The 20,775-nt window shown below is 44.6% G+C and overlaps 1 protein-coding gene across 9 annotated transcripts in view; it reads left to right on the top strand.

Moving 5' to 3' along the window:
• The first annotated feature begins 5,890 nt into the window (after nt 1-5,890).
• The window catches only part of ADGRG2 (adhesion G protein-coupled receptor G2), a 134,810-nt gene continuing 119,925 nt past the window's right edge, over nt 5,891-20,775 (top strand). For 8 of the 9 annotated variants that reach the window (XM_074028987.1, XM_015443470.4, XM_065538042.2 and 5 more), the window contains exon 1: nt 5,940-6,080. The gene's annotated coding sequence lies outside the window, so the exon portion shown is untranslated. Of the gene's footprint in view, nt 6,081-20,775 lie in introns of all 9 variants that reach the window. The other variant, XM_065538043.2, reaches the window with a different exon arrangement.

The raw sequence follows: 20,775 nt of genomic DNA, 5'->3' as shown, positions 1-20,775 counted from the left end.
GTTGGAGGAGAAACAGGATATTTGCATAGTCTCAAAGTATCTTTCTCAAGGGGAAAATGGATAGAGAAGGCAAACTAGGGTGCTATAGGGATGTGTCTGTCCAGAATTTTCTCCTGAAATGTGCCCTGTGGTTTCAGAGACAGGAAAAGCAAGAGATTTGGTTTAAAATGGCACGGCCAGGAGTTCATGGATTCCTCCAAGAAACAAAAAGGGCCATTGTTGTTCAAATTTGGACTGAGCTGGATGTGACCTGGCCCTGAGAGTTGTCTCTTCACACTACTAAAGAGCGGCATGTGCTTGCCCTCCTCCCTCAACTCCCTACTCCAACCCCCAAGCCCTGGGCTTGCTCACTGCCAGGCAGGGTGGTGGTGAGTTTCACAAACTAATCCCAGCGTGCAGATTGACTGTGCTGCCTTTAGTTTCCTCTGGATTTTCGGGTTATTTGTGTTGGCACAGGGCCACCAGCTCTTCCCAAGTTGGAACACATTCTCAAAAAGGGCTGGTCCCACCACCCTCATCTTGGTTGAGGCCAAGGTCTGGTTTCATTTTTCATTAAACTGCCATTTGTAACTTTCATTGAAGAGAATGACAACATGTCCAACTGTCTTCATTCAGTGTTTTCCCAAGAGAGGGCCTTTTCGCCTCCCGCGAGAGAGTGTGTGATTTATTTATCTCATCCGTTGTGCAATAGGTTCACCACCATTGCAACTAACACAATGTTCCAGAAAAAAAATGCTGTGACTTCACTCAAGTTGGCAGTGATTGGTTTCTCACCTAGATCCACCAACGCCTACACCATAGGGGTAGAATTGCATCACCAGAGACTTCTCTGGTTTGATTGTGAGGGGGGTCTACAGGGCGGGGACTGTATCTTGCCCATCTTCATCTGCCCCGGGCCTGGCACGTAGTAGATGTGGTAGTCATCGGTGCTGTTCACCAAGTATGTCCAACTCTTCACTTCCCAGGCCCTTGTAGGGCTGCATTTCCTGGCCCTCTAGGTCTGGGTGCAACTATGTGCACAGTTCCAGCTGATGAGTTCAGTGCAGAAGCGTTGTACACCACTTCTAGGCTACAGCATTTAAATACTTGTGGTCCAGAGCTCTCTTTTCCCTCTAGCTCAGCAAGCAGCAATGTTTGAGAAGGTGGCTACTCAGTCATCTTGGATCCCTGATTGACTGCAATAGGTAGACACCCCCTTCTAACCTACGATGCACATGTAGTGTGAGTAAAAAAATTAATCTTTGTGGCCAGGCGTGGTGGCTTATGCCTGTAATCCCTGCACTTTGGGAGGTCGAGGTAGGCAGATCACTTGAGGTCAGGAGTTTGAGACCAGCCTGGCCAACAGGGTGAAAACCGGTCTCTACTAAAGATACAAAAATTAGCCAGGTGTGGTGGTGCACACCTGTAATCCCAGCTACTCGGGAGGCTGAGGGAGGAGAATTGTTGAACCCAGAGGCAGAGGTTGCAGAGTACATCACTGCACTCCACCCCAGGTGACAGAGTGAGACTCCATCTCAAACAAAACAAAACAAAAACAAACAAAACACCTTTGTTTACACTAACCACTGAGATTTTGAGGGTTGTTTCTTACTGCAGAATAACCTAGGCTACCCTCACTGATACCATATGCATAAAATACATGTCTGTTGAATGAATGAATGAATGAATGAATGACTTAAGCCAGAAGAGACTGCTGAGCAGTTGCTCTAGGATTTCTTTCCATAAAGAAGAGATTCAGACATGGTGATCTGATTACAGGTGTGTGGGAAGTGAGGACCATGTTGGCGAGGGGACTCTTGTTTGGTTTGCACAGTGCACTATTTTTATTACATGTCTTTTATTTGGGCTATGGGAGTGCTGATGGGGATTATGGGGGGCCTAAAGCCTCCCAAACCAAACCTTGGCATTATCACTGAAGTTTCAATTGACCTTGCCACCTCCTATGTATTTTACACATGGGGAAACTGAGACCCAGACTGTCTAAGTGACAATACCCATTAGTCAGTGGCAACACTGGTAAACACCAAGCCCCTCATTTCCTGATTGTCTACCTGATGCTTTTGCTATGACACCATTCCACCTTTCACACCCAGGTGTTAAGGGAGCAGGAGCTTGAGAGTCATGCTCTGACTTATTCCAGTCCTGGCTCTGCCACTTACTAGCTGTGGACCTTAGGAAAAGCACATAACCTATCTGTGCCTTGGTTTCCTCAGCTGTACGGTCCTCTGTGGGTTGCCGCGAGGATTTTGTGAAATCAAGTATAAAGTATGTAAAGATCTAGCAGTATTAGTCGATTGTTACTGTTATCCTAAACCCTCATCCCACTGTCTTTTTTTTTTTTTTTTTTTTTTTTTTTGAGACAGGGTCTCACTCTGTCACCCAGGCTGGAGTACAGTGGTGCAATCCTGGCTCACTGCAGCCTTGACTTCCTGGGTTCAAGTGATCCTCCCACTTAGTCTCCTGAGTAGTCGAGAGTATATGCAACGCCACCATGCCAGCTGATTTTTGTACTTTCCTGGGTATAGACGAGGTTTCACCATGTTGGCCAGGCTGGTCGAGACTCCTGGACCCAAGCAATCCTCTTGCCTCAGCCTCCCAAAGTGCTGGGATTGCAGACATGAGCCACCGTGCCCAGCCCAGCCCACTGTCTTGATTTGCACCTGAGTCCCATGTTCTCTTCGTGCTCTGTTTCCCTTGGGAAAGAATGAATCTGTTTGAGACCATCATGTGCTCTATTTGTAGACGATTTGGCCACAGGTCAATTCATTTGAAGTTCTAAGGAGAGCCGTGCCCTGAGCACTGATGAGCTGTCCTCCTCTGCCACCTCCCTTTGCCGAGAGCCTACATTAAGGGACCTATCAGTGGGAAGTGGGCAAGGTGACAAGAATTTTGCCTTCTCTATTCTGTCTCTGCCATGTTTGCTGCCTGGCTGACGCCTGCTGATCAAGCTCCATCACTGGCTCAAAGACCCTGTGGGACTACAGCCAAAGCCACCCACTCTTCAGTTGCTGGGACATCAGCCCACAGGCTTTGGATAAATATTTACCTGCAAATCCCGAGCAGCCATAGCCTTCCTTCATATCTCCAGATAGTACCCATGTAGAAGGCATGCGATTAGGGCAGAAAAACCTGTGGCTGGAGGGCCGGGGTTCCCTCCTTAATCCCAACCTCTTTTCTCTTCCATAGGTACTGATGTCAAAGTTATGTGAATCTGAGAGCGTGTGTCAAGAAGAATGAAACTTTGGCTGAAAGTACAGCAAAATATGAATTTTTAAGAACTGTCTTATTTATATTTTTTAGACATATTTCTTTTTTTTCTTTTCTTTTTTTCTTTTTTTTTTTTTTTTTAGAGACAGGATCTCACTCTGTCACCCAGGCTGGAGTACAGGGGCATGATCATAGCTCATGGTAGCCTCCAACTGCTGGGCTCAAGCCATCCTCCCACCTCAGCCTCCTCCGTAGCTGGGATTACAGGGGCAAGCCACTGTGTCTGGCTACCAGGTTTTGATAAAGCTAAACTTACCATACAACATAGCACTCTTACTTCTAGGTATTTACCTAAGTGAAATAAAAGTTTATATTCACACAAAAAGCTGTATGTGAATATTTATTGCCTTTATTCATAATAATCAACATGCACCGCCATGCCTGGCTACTTTTTTTTTTTTTAATAGAGATGGAGTCTCACTGTGTTGCTCAGGCTGGTCTTGAACTCCTGGGCTCAAGCAATCCCCTCACCCCAGCCTCCCAAAGAGCCTTAAAGTTCTTTTTTAAACAGCAAGTTTGTTTAAAGGAAAAGCATACTTACTCTGGTATCACTCTTAACTTTAGAAATTCAAGCAACTGTTAATATGAGATAGACATATTTTAACTTGTTATTGACATGAGACATACATACACAAAAAAGTGCCCATAGATCCGTTTAAACTGTACCCAGATCAAGAAGCCAGACATTACCCGTAAGCCCTTCTTACTCTCCAGTGACCGCTATCCTAACTTCTAACAGCATAGGTTAGTTTTGTCTGTTTTATCCTTTACAGAAACAGAATCACATAGTGTCTGTGTTTTTGTGCCTGACTTCTTCACTCAACATTGTTTCAGAGGTTCATCTGTATTAAGCATAGCAGTGGTTCATGCAGTCTCATTGCTGTCTGGGATTCCGCTTTGTGACTATATCACTACAATGTCTGTGATTCATTCTGTTGGTGGGCATCTGGGTCGTTTCCAATCTGGGCTATTGCAAATATACTGGTATGATATTCTAGTTCATATCCTTTGGTAAACATACACACTGATTGAGGTTGTGTGTACATCCAGAAGGGGAATTGCTGGTCAGAGGGTAGTTGTACTCTCAGCTTTAATAGATTCTGCCAAAGAGTTTTCCAAAATGCTTGTAGAACTTTACACTCCCACTAGCGGTGTATGAAAATTCTTTAGGTATGTGGTCTATGTAAAATAAAAATAAAGAAGTTAATATGAAAAAAATTATATGTAAGTTAAAAATACATATAAGTTAAGTTCATATTTATATACATATGTTAAAAATACATAACTTATATGTAAAAATAACATATATATTTTTACATGTAACTTATAAGTAAAAATACATATAAGTTAAGTGTTAAGTTCATTCAAAAGGAACAAATTTAACCGGTTGGAGTAATACTGAGTGTGTTTATTAAATACACCATTTCCCCCTTAATCAAAACTTAATTCATGTATGTAACCTGGATAAGCTTCCTGACTCTACTCTCCCTTAATCCAACCAGTTAAAAGTCTTTCTGAAAACACTGTCCATTCATTTATTCCGTTAGAATGTTGTGAGTGTTAATAAATTGGTGTTTGCAAAACAAATTCAACCCCTCCTGCAAAGCAGAATATACATCTCGCCCATCATGTGTCTAAAATAGCAGAGTCAGCCAGGATGTTCCCTGAAGATCTGCACTTGATAACCATCGCATCTCCAGGGCTGTGAATGCAATTCAGAATCCAGAATTTTGTTCTAGTTGTAAAGAAAAAACGGTATATTCTCCTACAGGTTTAACAAAAGAGAACGATGCTTTTAAAACGATAAAGCATTTTGCAAATACAGGTGTTATTCGACTATAAAGGCGGCAGGGGAGAGGGGCAGTAAAATGAGCCGGAGAGGGAATTCAGAGCGCTTATTTTTTCCCTGGTCTCTACAGCTAATTTGTATTGTAGAACTGAACCTCCATTTTCCCATCTGTAAAATAGGGTATTTTGACAAATTGCTTAGGGGATCTGTAAGTCCCATCCAGATCTAGTTTTTATTCTATGACCATGCAGAAGGAGAGATGCTGAGACAGAAAGGTAGAGGGGACCAGGGACAACTCACTTTATATACCCCCTCCACCTCGACCCCCAGCAGGCAGAGCGCCGGAGATCCCGGTTTCTGGGAACCCGGTGTATTTCCAGACCTTCGCCAGGAAACCATCGAGCTGAATCCTTTACTGGGACATTTCTCATTTACTGCTTTCTCCAAATCCCCCTCAAGTGGACTGACATCTGATCTCCGGATTCAGGAATATGCTGGCAGAAGGGCGCCCTCGGGGCTCCCACCCATTACAGCGTGTGACACTGAAACGGGCATATCGGTACCGGGGCGAGCCTTAAAGTGAGCCGCTGAGTCTGGAGGTTGGGGTCTCCAAGGAGGAGCGCGCTGGGCTGGACGCCGGGCATCCAAGGGTCCCGCAGTGCCTGGAGCCCAGGAGCGCCGCGGGGCCCCCGGCTGCGGTGGGGTGGGCGGCTCGGCTCGCCGCCCCCTCTTTTCCCCGGTCCTGGCCCCGAGCTCCCAGCCAGTCTTCGGCCGGCCGTGCTGCCCGCTCCCCCTCCTCCCTCCGCGCCCCGCCCGCTCCCCACCTCCGCGCCCAGCCTCGCAGCCGCCGAGCGCCGGACGCGCCACGCCGCGCTGGGCAGCTGGAGAGCTGGCGGCCGAGCGGGCCGGGAGCGGCGGGGGCGGCGCCCAGGCCGCGGGCGGGGGGAGGAGGGCCGCAGCCCGGGAGAGGGGAAAAGGCGGGCCGCACGGCGCCAGCAGCCAGCCCCGAGGACGCGAGCGGCAGGTAAGCGCTCGGCGTCGGGACGGGTATGACCCCTTGGGCTCCTGAGACCCAGACTCGCACAGCCGGCCACGGGCGCTGGAGGCTCGGGCGCGGCGTCTAACCCCGGAGGGCGGCGGGCCAGCGGGCCGGCGGGACGAACGCGCCTTCCGCCCGGCTGCGGTTCCTAGCCCGGGCCCGGGACCGTCCTGAAAGGCGGAGGCGTAACTCCCAACCCTGGGGCTGGTTCCCCGACGGGAGGAACCCGGGCGCCGTGGGAAAGGGGGCTCCAAGGGGAGACGCGCGTCTCCAAAACCTTCGGACAGGGCCGGACTCTCCCCAGCCCGCGGGAAACTGAGCCACGAGCCTGACTCGCGCGGGCGGTGTGCTAGACGCCAATTCCCGGGAGCCCGCCTCCCCGCGCCTGGCCGGGCTGCGGCGGTGCTGGCGGAGCGCGAACGCGCCCGGGCCCGGGACGGCTTGGGGCGGCACCACTCGGCGCGGCCCCGAACAGGTGGCCTCGGGCTCCGAGGGACGGAGCGGCGGCCGGGAGCCAGGGGGTGAGCTCGCCGGGGAAGGAGGGGGCTCGTGGTCTCGGAGTGAGCGCATTTCGTCAGGGACTCGAGTTTCGAGGCTCCGGAACCCGATAAAAAGTGAGGGGGAAGAAGAGAGCTGACCTCCCGAGAGCCAGACGAAGCAGGGGACAGGTTTTCCGTGGCTGCTTCGACAGTGACAGTCCGTACTGTGCACGAGAATCCCCAGGGATCCCGTTAAAATGAGATTCTGATCCCGCAGGTCTGGGGTGGGGGCCGAGCGTCTGCATTTCTAAGAAGCTCCCAGAGGCTGCTGATGCTGTTCCATGGACCACACTTTATCCGGCAGGCCCTACGGAAGTACTTTTTGTCCTGAAGGCTGAAAACCTTAGGAAAAGTGGGAGATCGGGAGACGAGGTCCTAAGATTTTACAATATATATAGCTTTAATACCTCTTTGCCACCTCTGCCCCCAAACGCACACAAAAACACTTGCTACTCTAAAGGCCAAGGTAAACTTTCCCTTCACCCCCTGAAGATTCGCTTTAAAAATTAACAGACAAAGGCAGATTGGTTGGAGAAAAGGCATGCAAATGTATTGATGTGTCCACGGGGAGAGAACAATAGAGTGATTACCCCCAGCCCCCCAATGGGGTACAGAAGCGTGTAGATTATCTCGAGGTTGCAGAAAGAAAGGGGGCTCAACGCATGGCCCCAAACAGGTTACGGTGGTAAAAGAGGTTTTGAGAGGGGGAGAAGGGGAGGCCTGGCCAGCAAAAGTGGTCTGGAGATGTCAGTGAAACCTCACAGGTGACAGCTCTCAGAGAGAATAGACAGTAAATGTTTCTTTCAGACCTTTAAAGGTGTCAGATTCTCAGTTAATTTCTCCTAGATCTGGACAAGAGAGGACCTCAATAAAGCCTGGCTACATCCATGCAGATTCTCTACAAATGCAAATCTCCGGCACCAAGGACAGCTTTGCATTAGCTCTGCTGGCCGGCTCTCTAAACCATTTCAAAATATGTCAAAGAAATATATTTTGGGGTAAAATGTTTTGATTTCCTTCACTACTTATTTAATAGCGAAATGTTTTACTTTTCTTACCAACTTTCTAGCCAAATACACGATCTGATAGCAAGGCTGGCTTCATGGACATGCATCCTGCACTTGGTTTAATGCCGAAATTCTTAATTTTTGAACAAGGGGCCTCTCCTTTTCATTTTGCACTGGGTCCCACAAATTATGTAGCTGATCCTAATAGTCACCATAGGTGGAAAGAGAACCCATTTTTTGATCAGGGTTCGAGGTGGTGGGTGATGGAGAGTAGAGGTTCATTAAGGGAAGACTAGCTAGATGTTGCAGTTGCTCCAGTCTTTCTCAACTCCTCTTTGGCTATCTGAAGAGATAAGTCTAAGAGCATACCCAGGCATGCATGGTGTGACAAAATTTACTGCTTTATTAATATTAATAGTTAACAATTTATTAGGAGCTTAATTATTGATAGACAATGCAATTAAGTTTGATATTGCAATAATTTTCCAAGTTTATCGACAAGTTTGTGTGTTATTTCCAAAGGACTGGGGGGTCTCTATTTAGCGTCTCATAAAATTTTGCTTAGTTAAGATCTAAGATGAGCTGGACATTGCTTGGTTTGGCAGCTTTCACAGCTCAAATGCAAAGCTGGAAAACAAAAAGTGGCCAAATTTTGTAGCTGTTCAGGAGTATTGTTTTACAGGGCCTCAGCGTGATGCCAGCCTGGATCGGATTCCCTTCTGTTTTTATCAATCCCACATCCCTGCAAGGTGACTTTCATTAAAAGGGGGATAGAGCAGATTTAGCTACTGAAAAACACTGAAGAAAGGCAGGGCCAGCATCAGTATTTTGTCTGTGAAGAAATCTTGCCAAAAACCCACCGATTCCAGGTGTGTATACTTTTCTAGAAAAAAAGAAATGTTGATCCGGCCACTGCACTCCAGCCTGGGCGACAGAGCGAGACTCCGTCTCAAAAAAAAAAAAAAAAAGAAAAGAAAAGAAAAAAGAAATGTTGGAAATACAGAAAAGAAAAAGATTGTACTCTAACTATGGAGATGATTTTGTTTAGCAGAGGGAGAAAAAGTCAGAGAAGTGGCATTTCATTGGCGGGTTTGGCAGGGAAAGGAAAGCTGCTGTGTTTTTGGTACCATGAACAGCCTTCCAGAAATGGCAAAGTGAGTTTGCTCAGGTGCAAGGAAGAGCCAGCAAAGAAGCTGATTTTCCATTGCTGATGTGATCATTGTGGGAACTCAGAGGAGGACATCACGACATATGTTCTTGGTGCTTTGACGGCTCAGATGAAACTGAAAAACACATTTTTCCAGTTTTCTGCCTGAGAGTTCCAAGTCACTTTCAAATACACGATACAAACTGGGAAGAGTGCTATTAAATTAACAAAAGGAGGGAGAGGGAGGTGTTTCTGTAATGTTCACAGTTCAAAAGATAGAAAAGAGGGATTCTGACTTTACTCAAAACCTGGGAGCTAGTTTTCATGCTTCACTGAGAAGGGTTTCCCTGACCACAAGATAGGAAGAAAAAAAGTTCTTTTAAAATGTTTATGGTTTCAAAAATGTGTAGGTATTTAATCTGCATGGAACTTATTTTGGGATCATGGTGTGAGGTAGTGGGTGGTGGAACTTAAGAAATGGGCTAACGTTTGGGGAAAGCTATCGTAAAATAAATTCCCACAATCAAATAAATTGTGGTAAACACTGTCCCATTTTTAAATCAAATTAATGAGTTCTTCAGTCTACTCCATGCTTTTCAAATTGAAGTGTAACTTATTATAGTAAAATTCACTCTTTTCAGTGTACAGTTCTAGAAGTTTTGACAAATGTATACAGTCATGTAACCACCATCATATCAGGATGTAGAAGAATTCTACCACTGCAAGGAATTCCCTGTCGACTCTTTGTAGTCAGCCTCCCCCAACTCTCAGCCCCTGGCAACCACTGATTTGTTTGGTGCCCCCATAATTTTGTTCTTTTCAGAATGTCCTGTAAAAAAACTTATGTACTCTGTAGGCTTCTGAGCCTGCCTTCTTTCAGCTAGCATAATGCATTTGAGGTTTATCTGTGTTGCATGGATCAATGCTTCATTCCTTATTGTTGCTGAGCAGTGTCCCAAAGTTTGTTTATCCACTCACCAACTGTTGATGATTATGAATAAAGCCAATATAAATATTCACATATGGCTTTTTGGATGAATGTAAACTTTTATTTCGCTCAGGTAAACATGTAGAAGATTGCTATGTTGTATGTTAGCTTTATCAAAAACTGGTAGCCGGGCACAGTGGCTCATGCCTGTATTCCCAACTACTCAGGAGGCTAAGGCGGGAGGATTGCTTGAGGCCAGGAGTTCAAGAACAGCCTCGGCAACATAGCAACATCCCCGTCCCTACAAAAAAATTTAAAAATTACCTGGGCATGGTAGCATGCACATGTAGTCCTAGCTACTCAGGAGGCTGAGGCAGAGGGATCTCTTGAGCCGAGGAGTTTGAGGCTGCAGTGAGCTATGATTGGGCCACTGCACTCCAGCCTGGGCAACAAGAGTGAAACTCTGTCTCAAAAAAAAAAGAAAGACAGAAAGAAATTGTATCCTTTTTTCCTCACTTCATTTTCTATAGTAGTGAGTAGGAAGGCTATTTAATTGTTTTTTGTTCATTTATCTTATATTCAGGCCGTTTTACTGAACTTTTCTTAGTTCTAATAGTTTTTCAGTTGATTTTCTTGGATTTTCAAAGTAAACAGTCAAATTATCTGCAAATGGCAATAGTATAGGGAATTTTCACTCCAATATTATTACCTCATTTTATTTTCTTGCTTTAGTGGCTAGGCTTCCCTGTAGGATAATGTTGAGTAGTAGTTGCTACTATTTTACCTTTAACTATTGTGCTTGCCATAGGGTTCGGGTAGCTACCTTAATTATCCTCAGGAGGTTTCTTTTCCATTGTTAGCTTGCTAAAAGTCTAAAGTTTAATTTTAAAATTTCTTGTTCTGCTTGGAATTCTTTTTTTTTTTTTCCATCGAAAGCCTAAGAGGTTTAGGATCAGTTCGCTTCTTGACTTTGGAAGTTCATATTTTGATCTCACTGGAGGATAAGTTAGTGTAGCATTAAGTCAATTCATTTTATTTTATTTTATTTAGATAGAGTCTCGCTCTGTCACCTAGGCTGGAAAGCAGTGGTAGTAATCTCAGCTCACTGCAACCTCCGTTTCCTGGGTTCAGGTGATTCTCCTGCCTCAGCCTCCTGAGTACCTAGGACTACAGCTGCGCACCACCACACCTGGCTAATTTTTGTATTTTTAATAGAGACGGGGTTTTGCCATATTGGCCAGGCTGGTCTCGAACTCCTGACCTCAAGTGATCCACCCGCCTTGGCCTCCCAAAGTGCTGAGATTACAGGCATGAGCCACCACGCCTGGCAATTCATTTTATTTAGATGATGAAGAACCTACCTTTGGAGTTTTTTTTTATATATAATGTTCTTATTTGGGGGAATGCTGGGTGTACTGAGGAAGAAAGATAATCAAGAGATAGTTTATAACCTACTCGTGTATAAATAAGGTAGCTTTTTCTAGTGTTGTTCAAAGTTTTTTTGCCCACCATTCACAATAAGTACATTTTATATTTTCTTTCTTTCTTTCTTTTTTTTTTTTTTTGGAGACAGAGTCTCACTCTGTTGCCCAGGCTAGAGTGCAGTGGTGCCATCTCAGCTCACTGCAGCCTCCGCCTCCCAGGTTCAAGCAATTCTCTGCCTCAGCCTCCCGAGTGGCTGAGATTGCAGGCGCCCGCAACCACGCCCGACTAACTTTTTTTTTTTTTTTTTTTTTTTTTGTATTTTTAGTAGAGATGAGGTTTCACCATCTTGGCCAGGTTGGTCTTGAACTCCTGACCTCGTGATCCACCCGCCTTGGCCTTCCAAAGTGCTGGGATTACAGGCGTGAGCCACCACGCCTGGCCACATTTTATATTTCAACTCAGTACAAACTTGTATATAATGGAAACAAACTCTCACAAAGTCTTTGTCTTTTTCCTGTGTGCAGTATATTGATATTTTCAATTATCTTTCATCTGTTCTATTTCATTTTAAACTGATGATCATGATTTTCCAAATTGATTTGACCACGCTTTCATTTGATTTTTTGACCCACAGTTTGAAAAACATTGTTTTGTAAAACTGCTCATTTAGTTTCTAAGCCCCCAAACTGCTGGATTGTATCCAGTACAGATTCATTTTATATCAGATCCTGCTATGATGCAAAGTGAGTTCATTTATTATGCTCTGAGATCATTGTAACTACCCATTTCTCTTTTGAATTACTGTGTAGCCTCTAAACCGGTCTTTCAGTGTCTACTTTTGACCCCACAGAATAGCCAATAAATGCAGTCTTATAAGTCCATGGCTCAAACTCCCCCCTAATGACCTCTTCCCACACTTTTTTTTTTTTTTTTTTTTTTTTTTTTGAGATGGAGTCTAGCTCTGTTGCTCAAGCTGGAGTGTAGTGGAGCGATCTCGGCTCACTGTAACCTCTGTCTCCCGGGTTCAAGAAATTCTCCTGCCTCAGCCTCCCTAGTAGCTAGCACTACAGTTACACACCTCCACGCCTGGCTAATTTTTATATTTTTGGTAGAGTCAGGGTTTCACCACATTGATCAGGCTGGTCTCGAACTCTTGACCTCAGGTGATCCACCCACCTCGGCCTAAAGTGCTGGGATTACAGGTGTGAGCCACCGTGCCTGGACTTTTTTTTTCTCTTGAGACGGGATCTCGTTCTTTTGCCCAGACTGGAGTGCAGTGTCATAATCACGGCTCACTGCAGCCTCAACCTTCCAGGCTTAAGTGATCCTCCCACCTCAACCTCCTGAGCAGCTGGAGGCACTACAGGCTTGCGCCACCATGCCTGGCTAATTTTTAAAAAGTTTTTTGTAGTGACAGGGTCTCCCTGTGTTGCCCAGGCTGGTCTCGAACTCCTGGATTCAAGCAGTCTTCCTGTCTCCGCCCCTCAAAGTGCTGAGACTACAGGCATGAGCCTCTGCATCCGGCGTGCACTTTTTTTTTCTTAAAGGAGATGGGGGTCTCAGTCTGTAGCCCAGGCTGGAGTGCAGTGGTGTGATCATAGCTCACTGCAGCCACAAACTCCTGGGCTCATGCAACCACACCCAGCTAATTTTTGTATTTTTAGTAGGGATGGGGTTTCACCATGTTGGCCAGTCTGGTCTTGAACTCCTAACCTCAAGTGATCCTCCTGCCTCGGCCTCCCAAAGTGCTGGGATTATGGGTGGGAGCCACCGCGCCACCTCCTACCATACTTACAATCAATCCCTAGGGCCTCACTGATACGTCCTTTACCCCCATTCTCAACTTTTCCAAACACAGCGTGCTCTGTGCTTGTGTTCCTCACCCAAGCCAAGCATTTGCTGTGCTGCTTGCCCAGAACGCCATTTCACCAGATATTCACACGACTTGTTTCTTTGTTTCATCTGGGTCTTCTCTAACCCTCATTCTAAAACCGTACTCACCACTTACCACAGGAAGGGTCCATTCCCTTATCCCACTTTTGTTTTCTTTGTATCACTGTTACCTGCAATTAGGTTATTTACCTATTTGTTTACTGATGCTGCGTCTTCTTTTCCCTGCTGGAATATAAATTCCAGGAAGGCAGGGACTTTGTGTATTTCGCTCATCATTGTGTTGTCAGGACTTAGAACAGCGGGACATAGTAGATGCTTTATCCACGTGTCTAATGACCGAATGAATGAGCCTAGAATCTAGATAAAATCTGACACTTGTCCTAAGAGAAGTGTAATGTGCCCTGCCTTTCTGTTCCATGTTAGTGTGGAAATTTCTTTAGGTTAAGCGTGGAGTATTTTAATGTAAGCAGTTCATTAACACACTCACCTGGTATCCACTATATTTCTGACCCTCTCATAATAATAATAACGATAGCTAATATTTACTGAGCAGTTACTACTCTTACTGCTTTACATATAATAACTCTAATCCTCCCAACCTCTTGAAGCAGGTACAATTCTCATCATTTTACAGATGAGGAAACTGAGGTACAGAGAAGTTAAGTTGCTTGTCTCAGGTCATACAGAAGGTAAGCAGCGGGTCCAGGGTTTGAATACAGACCATCTGATTTCAGAGCCTGTGTTCTTAATCACAAGCTCCTATAGCTAGAGCAAGGAGTGTGCACAATTCCTGACCTTTGTAAGCCTGGCATGTTTATGGCTTAGCACAGTGGTTCTCAACTGGAGGTGATTTTGCCTACCAGGGGACATTTGACAACGTCAAGAGACATTTTTAGTTGTCATGACTGGCAGGGTTTGGAGGTGCTACTGGTATCTAGTGGGGAGAGGTCAGGGATGCTGCTAAACATCCTAAAGTGCACAGCACAGCCCCCTCACCCCAACAAACAATGATCCAGCCCAAGCGTTAATAGTGCCAAGGTTGAGAAACCCTGCCGTGGCACAGTGGTTCTGAAAGCCCGCTGCCCATTGGAATCACTGGGGGAGCTTGATAAATCGATACCGATGTCCAAGTCTGGTTCCTGACCTTAATAAACCTCAAATGGACCTTCAACATGGCCTGCAGTCCTACCATGCTTGCCTAGTGGGTTTTCTTTTCCATTCTCCAGAACAGCTGTTTGACACCTTTTATTTCCTCTGCCCCTCCTAGATCAGTTGCTGATTCTGGCTCATTCAACAGGAGCCTCCTTATATCCCACTACCCAGACCCCCAACAGGCCCATATTTGCACAAATAAAGTGTTCCCCACTGCCACTATGAAACTGTGACTGAAATGTCCCTAATGGATCTAATGGATCAAAAACTGGCTTCTTTTCTGGGCTCTGGGTCCCTCATCCTCTTTGTCTTCTCAGGGACATTTTTTTTTCTTAATTTTTTTTTTTTTTTTTTTTTTTTTTTTTTTGAGACAGATTCTTGCCCCGTCACCCAGGCTGGAGTGCAGTGGTGCAATCTCGGCTCACTGTAACCTCTGCCTCCCGGGCTCAAGTGATTCTCTTGCCTCAGCCTCCTGAGTAGCTGGGACCACAGGTGCCCCCCACCATGCCTGGCTATTTTTCTTTGTATTTTCAGTAGAGATGGGATTTTGCCATGCTGGCCAGGCTGGTCTCGAACTCCTGGCCTCCGGTGATTCGCCTGCCTCAGTCTCCCAAAGTGCTGGGATTACAGGCGTGAGCCACCTCACCTGGCCTTAACTTTTTATTTAGAAATAATTTTAAACTTTACAAATAAGTTGAACATTTTTTTTAAAAAGTACAAAGAATACTCCTGTGCCCTTAATCCAGATTCCTCCGTTGTTAGCATTTTATCCTGTTTGCTTTATCATTTACACTCTTGCTCATGCACCCGGGATTTTCCTGAACCATTTGAGGATAAATTTCATGCAGCAAGACCTTTAACTCCTAAATCCTTCAGTAGGGATTTCCTAAGTGTAAGAATATTCTCTCAAATAATCACAGCACTGTTATCAACCTCAGTAAATGTATTGATAAGATACTGTTATCTAATCTGCCATTTGTATTCCAATTTTGACAGTAGACCTGATAACATCCTTTACAGCATTTTTGTCCTTCTAGTACGGGATCCAGTTTAGGGTTGTTGCATTGATTGATTGATTGATTGATTGATTGAGATAGGCTGGAGTGCAGTGGCACCATCTTGGCTCATTGCAACCTCTGCCTCCCACGTTCAAGTGATTCTCCTGCCTCAGCCTCCCGAGTAGCTGGGACTACAGGCATGCGCCACTCCCAGCTAATTTTTTTATTTTTAGTAGACATGGGGTTTTGCCACGTTGGCCAGGCTGGTCTCAAACTCCTGACCTCAGGTGATCTGCCCACCTCAGGCTCTCAAAGTGTTGAGATTACAGGCGTGAGCCACTGCGCCAGCAGGCTTAGGGTTATTGCATCTAGTTGTCGTGTCTCTTAGTCTCTTTTAGTCTGGAACACTTCTATTGCCTTTCTTTGTCCTTTGTAACATTGATATTTGGGTTGAATATAGACTATGCCCTCTCCTTTTTTGTTTTTGTTTTTTTTTTTTTTTTTGAGACAGAGTCTCACTCTGTCGCCAGGCTGGAGTACAGTGGTGCGATCTCGGCTCACTGCAACCTCCACCTCCTGAGTTCAAGCGATTCTCCTGCCTCAGCCTCCCAAGTAGCTGGGATTACAGGTATGAGCCACCACGCCCAGCTAATTTTTGTATTTTTAGTAGAGACGGGGTTTCACCATGTTGGCCAGGATGGTCTCAATCTCTTGACCTTGCGATCTACCTGCCTTGGCCTCCCAAAGTGCTGAGTGCGGGGATTACAGGCGTGAGCTACTGCACTCGGCCTTTTTTTTTTTTTTTTTTTTTAATAGAACATTAATCATGTCTGGTTTGTCTGATGTATCTTGTGACTGGACTCAGGTTATGCATTTTTAGCCTGAACACTGCATGGATGACATTGTCCTTCTCAGGGTATCTTATTTGGAGGCTCACAATGTCCATCTCTTCCTCATTGGTGATGTTAATTTTGATCAGTTGGTCAAGGCATTGTCTAATTTCTCCACTGTGTAGTTATTGGTTTTTCTTTCCAAATCCGCAGTCTGTAAAAAGACACAAATATCCTGCTCAAAATTTCCCTCCAGGGCCAGGTGTGGTGGCTCACGTCTGTAGTCCCAGTACTTTGAGAGGCTTACACGGAAGATCAGTTGCCCAGGTTGGAGTTCCAGACCAACCTGGGCAACGTAGTAAGACCCCGTCTCTACAAAGAAAATTTAAAAATTAGCCAGGCATGGTGGTATGTGCCAGTGGTCCCAGCTACTTGGGAGGCTGAGGTATTAGGATCACTTGAACCCAGGAGATCGAGGTTGTGATGAACCGTTATTGGACCACTGCACTCCAGCCTGGGTGACAGAGCAAGACTTGTCTGAAAATAACAATAATAATAATAAATCCCTTTAGATTTAGCATCCGGTGATGATTCTTGTATGATCTAGTCTTTAATATGGTTGAAAATAATAATTTCCGACTCTAGTATTCCCTCCACATTTGGTCCAGAGCCTGCCCTTCTCCCCTATTTATTGATTGATTCATCTATTTATTTTTGGTATGAAATAATGAATTCATATTTTCAAAATAGATCTACAATTCATTACTATACCTAATTACTTTGGTGCACAAATTGTAAAGGACTTAATTATGTATTGTTTCCTTCTCTCTTTTCTGCCTATTGAATTCCTCTCTCCCCATTGTTGATCATTCCCATCAGCTTACAATCCTGCCCTAATGTCTAATATCTTTATCAGCTCCATATTCCCCTCCATTCATTCCCTACCCCCATTATTAGTCACCCCTTCTCAGAGGATCTTCTTAAAAGGATGCTCATATTTTATCACTCCACATTGTCAGTCCTCAGTGAATCCACATTGGCAAATACAACCATCACTTCTTTACTTACCATGTTTTACTTGGCAGCAGAATTTGACAGTCATTCCCTCCTTCTTTGACCACTTTCTTCTTGTGGCCCCCAGTATCCTACGCTCTCGTGGTTTTCCTATCTTGCTGGTAGCTCATTCTAAGTCTCCTTGTCCTCTCTTCTACCTACGAAGGTTGATGTCCCTCCAAGGCACTGGAAACTCTTCTTCTCTTTCTACCTACTCTCCTGGGATGAGCCCATTCATTCCTATGGCTTTCCATTCCATCTAGATGCCAGTACCTCCAGTTGTGACCTTTCGTACACTCAAGACTTAAAAATTTGCATGAATCTCTAAGAGGCATCTCAAACTCAGTATTTTCCAAAGCAAAATCCTGATTCCCTGTCACCCTCATGCAAAACCTGATTCTCTCCCAGTGAAATCCATCTCAGTCCATGACATCACCATTCACTCCATTGTTCAAGCTCCACACCTACAAGTTTCATGCCCCACATCCAACCCATCAACAAATCTTGTCAATTTGGCTTCTAAACCGTATCCCAAGTCTTCCCACTTCTCTCTATTCCTACTATTCCACTATACTTCAGTCCTTCCCCATCTCTTTCTTGGATGTTTGCAGTGGCCTCCTAGAATCCGATATCCACATGGCAGCTAGAGCATCTTCTTACAAGCGTTAGTTGGATTGTGTCATTCCCTGTTGGACTATGGAAGTCTGCCATGTTCTGGTCCCTGCCCCTGTTCTGTCTCTCTTGCTGACTGTGCTTCTTTATTGATTCTTCCAGCACATTAACCTCCTTTTAGTTTTTTATACTAACTATTCTGCCTGGAATGTTCTTTCTGTTCTCTTCTTCATCTTCTGTTTTTTTTGTTTGTTTGTTTGTTTTTTTGTTTTTTTTGTTGTTTTGTTTTGTTTTGTTTTGTTTGAGATAGAGTCTCACCCTATCACCCAGGTTGGAGTGCGGTGGCGCAATCTTGGCTCACTGCAACCCCCGCCTCCCGGGTTCAAGTAATTCTTGTGCCTCAGCCTCCTGAGTAGCTGGAATTATAGGTGTATGCAACCACACCTGGCTAATTTTTGTATTTTTAGTAGAGACGACAGGGTTTTGCCATGTTGGCCAGGCTGGTCTCAAACTCCTGGCCTCAAGTGATCCACCCACCTTGGCCTCCCAAAGTGCTGGGATTACAGGCGTGAGCCACTGTGCCTGGTCCCTCCTTCATCTTCTTATTACTGGTTCCTCATCATTCAGATCTCAGTTTAAATATCTCCTCTTTGATGACCTGATCCAAAATAGCCACCAGGTTACCATCTGTATCATCTCACCTTACTTTAATTCTCAATGCTGTATTTATTATCTGTTAATTTCCTTGTTGATTTGTACATTTATTGTTCTCTTCTCCTCCTTCCACCCTCCTCACACTAGAATGTGAGCAGGGTCCACATCTTTGCCCCCAGTGCCTAGAATAGTATTTGGTATATAGTATTCAATTTTGGTGTTTAATAAATATTTGATGAATAAATGATACATTTAATCCTTCATGCATGATTCTCAGCACATGGAAGACACTCAGTAAATGTCCTCTTGTTCCCTTTCCCCAGGAGTACATTCTTGTGTCTGGGGCTAGTCTAGAAGTTTCCAGTGAAGACAATCATCTGATAAAGAGATTTGTATTTCTGTATTAGGATCCTGATTATTAGGGTTTCTAGAAAAAGGGGAATTACATTTTACTGAGGAAAAAAACAGTGATAGAATTCCAGGGATCATTAGTGTCACATTTTTCAGTGTGGGACTTTCCTGGCCCTCCTAACTACAAGACTGGTTCTCAGATTCCACAAAATTGACATGTTTTATCTTGGGATTCTGATGTGTAAATTTTTGAAACACTTCATTTGGGAGGATCATGTGGATTTTTAGGTGGGAAGAAGGAGATAGCAAAGGAAGTGGCATTCTTCTCTGCCTTTGTTAATAGTATCATTGCCTCTGCCCATTTCAACGTTAGCTCTGGTATAACACAGGTGATAAGCTGTGTGTGCTATTGAAATCTGAGAAAAGGGCACCAAAAAATGTTTAGTACTTTGTACTGGTCTAAAATTTGTGATTTGAATATATAGGGAGAGCGTGAGGAAGATGCATACTGAAGTGGTTTCCCTTTGAGGTATTATTTGAAGATCAGTTGTGATTTTTGGGAAAGCTCTTATAGTGGATTTTAAAGCTTCCAGGAAAAAAATCAGTACAAAGGAACACGACTAATAATTTTATCAGCAGATGATTCGCTTTTTGACAGAAATGTACCACGTTTTTTGGGTATTTGGAGAAATCCTCACCCTTCACCCAGTAGGATTTTTTTTTTAAACTGGGCCAGATGCTTATTGTATTCATAGTTCATACATGAGTCAAGAGCTGGGTGCCATTACTCACGCTTGTGATATTGATCACCTGTTCATCACGATTCATCATTTCTAGCAACCATCCTTATGAAAGCAGGCAAGCGTGTCAAGTAGTATTTCATGGACATATTTAGAGGGTTCTTCTTCTTCCTTCTTCTTTCCTCTTCATCTTCTTTTTTGAGATAGGGTCTCCCTATATTGCCCAGGCCAGTCTTGAACTCCTGGGCTCAAGTGATCCTTCTGCCTCAGCCTAAGTGTTATTCTCTTTGATTCATCCATGAAAGTGGATCCAATGTGTCTACATACATTTTTTAAATTAAACTTTTATTGAAGTATAAATTATATACATTATCAATGTACAGCTCAATGAATTTTCACAAACTGTGCATACCCCTGTCACCAGCCCCCAGATCAAGAATCCAACACAAGCAGCCTTTAGAAGCCCTCCTCTTGCCTCCTTTCACTCACTGCCCCCCAAGGGTGGCTACTGTTCTCCCTCAAATGCTACATATTAGTTGTGCCTGTTCTTAAATTTCCTATATCTGGTACCAGACAGGCTACCTGACTTCTGCTCTGTATTGTTTGTGAATTTCCTCCATATCTTTGCATGTGGTTATAGTTGGATGATTGTCACCGCCGAATAATATTCCATTGCATGATTACCATGGTTTATCCTTTCTACTGCTGATGGCCTTTGTTTGGTTTCCAGCAGTTTTTGGTTTTTATGAGTGGTGCTGTGGGTAAGTCTCTTGCCTATCTTGTAGTGAACATATATGTGCATTACTACCAGGTAAATACCTAAAAGAATGCTTTAAATATATTATTAATAGTTTTTATGGTTGCTGTCAAATTATTTTCTCCTCTGAATGCAATTAGAATTAGTAGCCACGTTTGGACATAACTCACACATCTGTATCCATAGACAATGATGAGACTTTCTTTCTGTAACTTTTTTTTTCTCTCAAACTCCTCAAGCAACCCGCCCGCCTCAGCTTCCCAAACTCCTGGGATTACAGGCATGAGCCACCGCGCCTGGCTTTCTGTAACTTTTTTATTAAGTTCTAGCATTAGTTGTTTTTACATTTTAATTTTTTTTCCCTCCCTCCCTTGTTTCCTTCCTTTTTTGAGACGGAGTCTCACTCTGTCGCCCGGGCTGGAGTGCAGTGGCGCAATCTTGGCTCACTGCAACCTCCACCTCCTGGAGTGACTCTCCTGCCTCAGCCTCCCGAGTATCTGGGACTACAGGTGCATGCCACCACGCCTGGCTAATTTTTTGTATTTTTAGTAGAGACTGGGTTTCACTGTGTTAGCCAGGATGGTCTCGATCTCC

The sequence above is a fragment of the Macaca fascicularis genome, chromosome X (genome assembly GCF_037993035.2).
Source record: "Macaca fascicularis isolate 582-1 chromosome X, T2T-MFA8v1.1".
Taxonomy (NCBI): Eukaryota; Metazoa; Chordata; class Mammalia; order Primates; family Cercopithecidae; genus Macaca; species Macaca fascicularis.
This window is presented reverse-complemented; position numbering and strand designations above follow the sequence as displayed.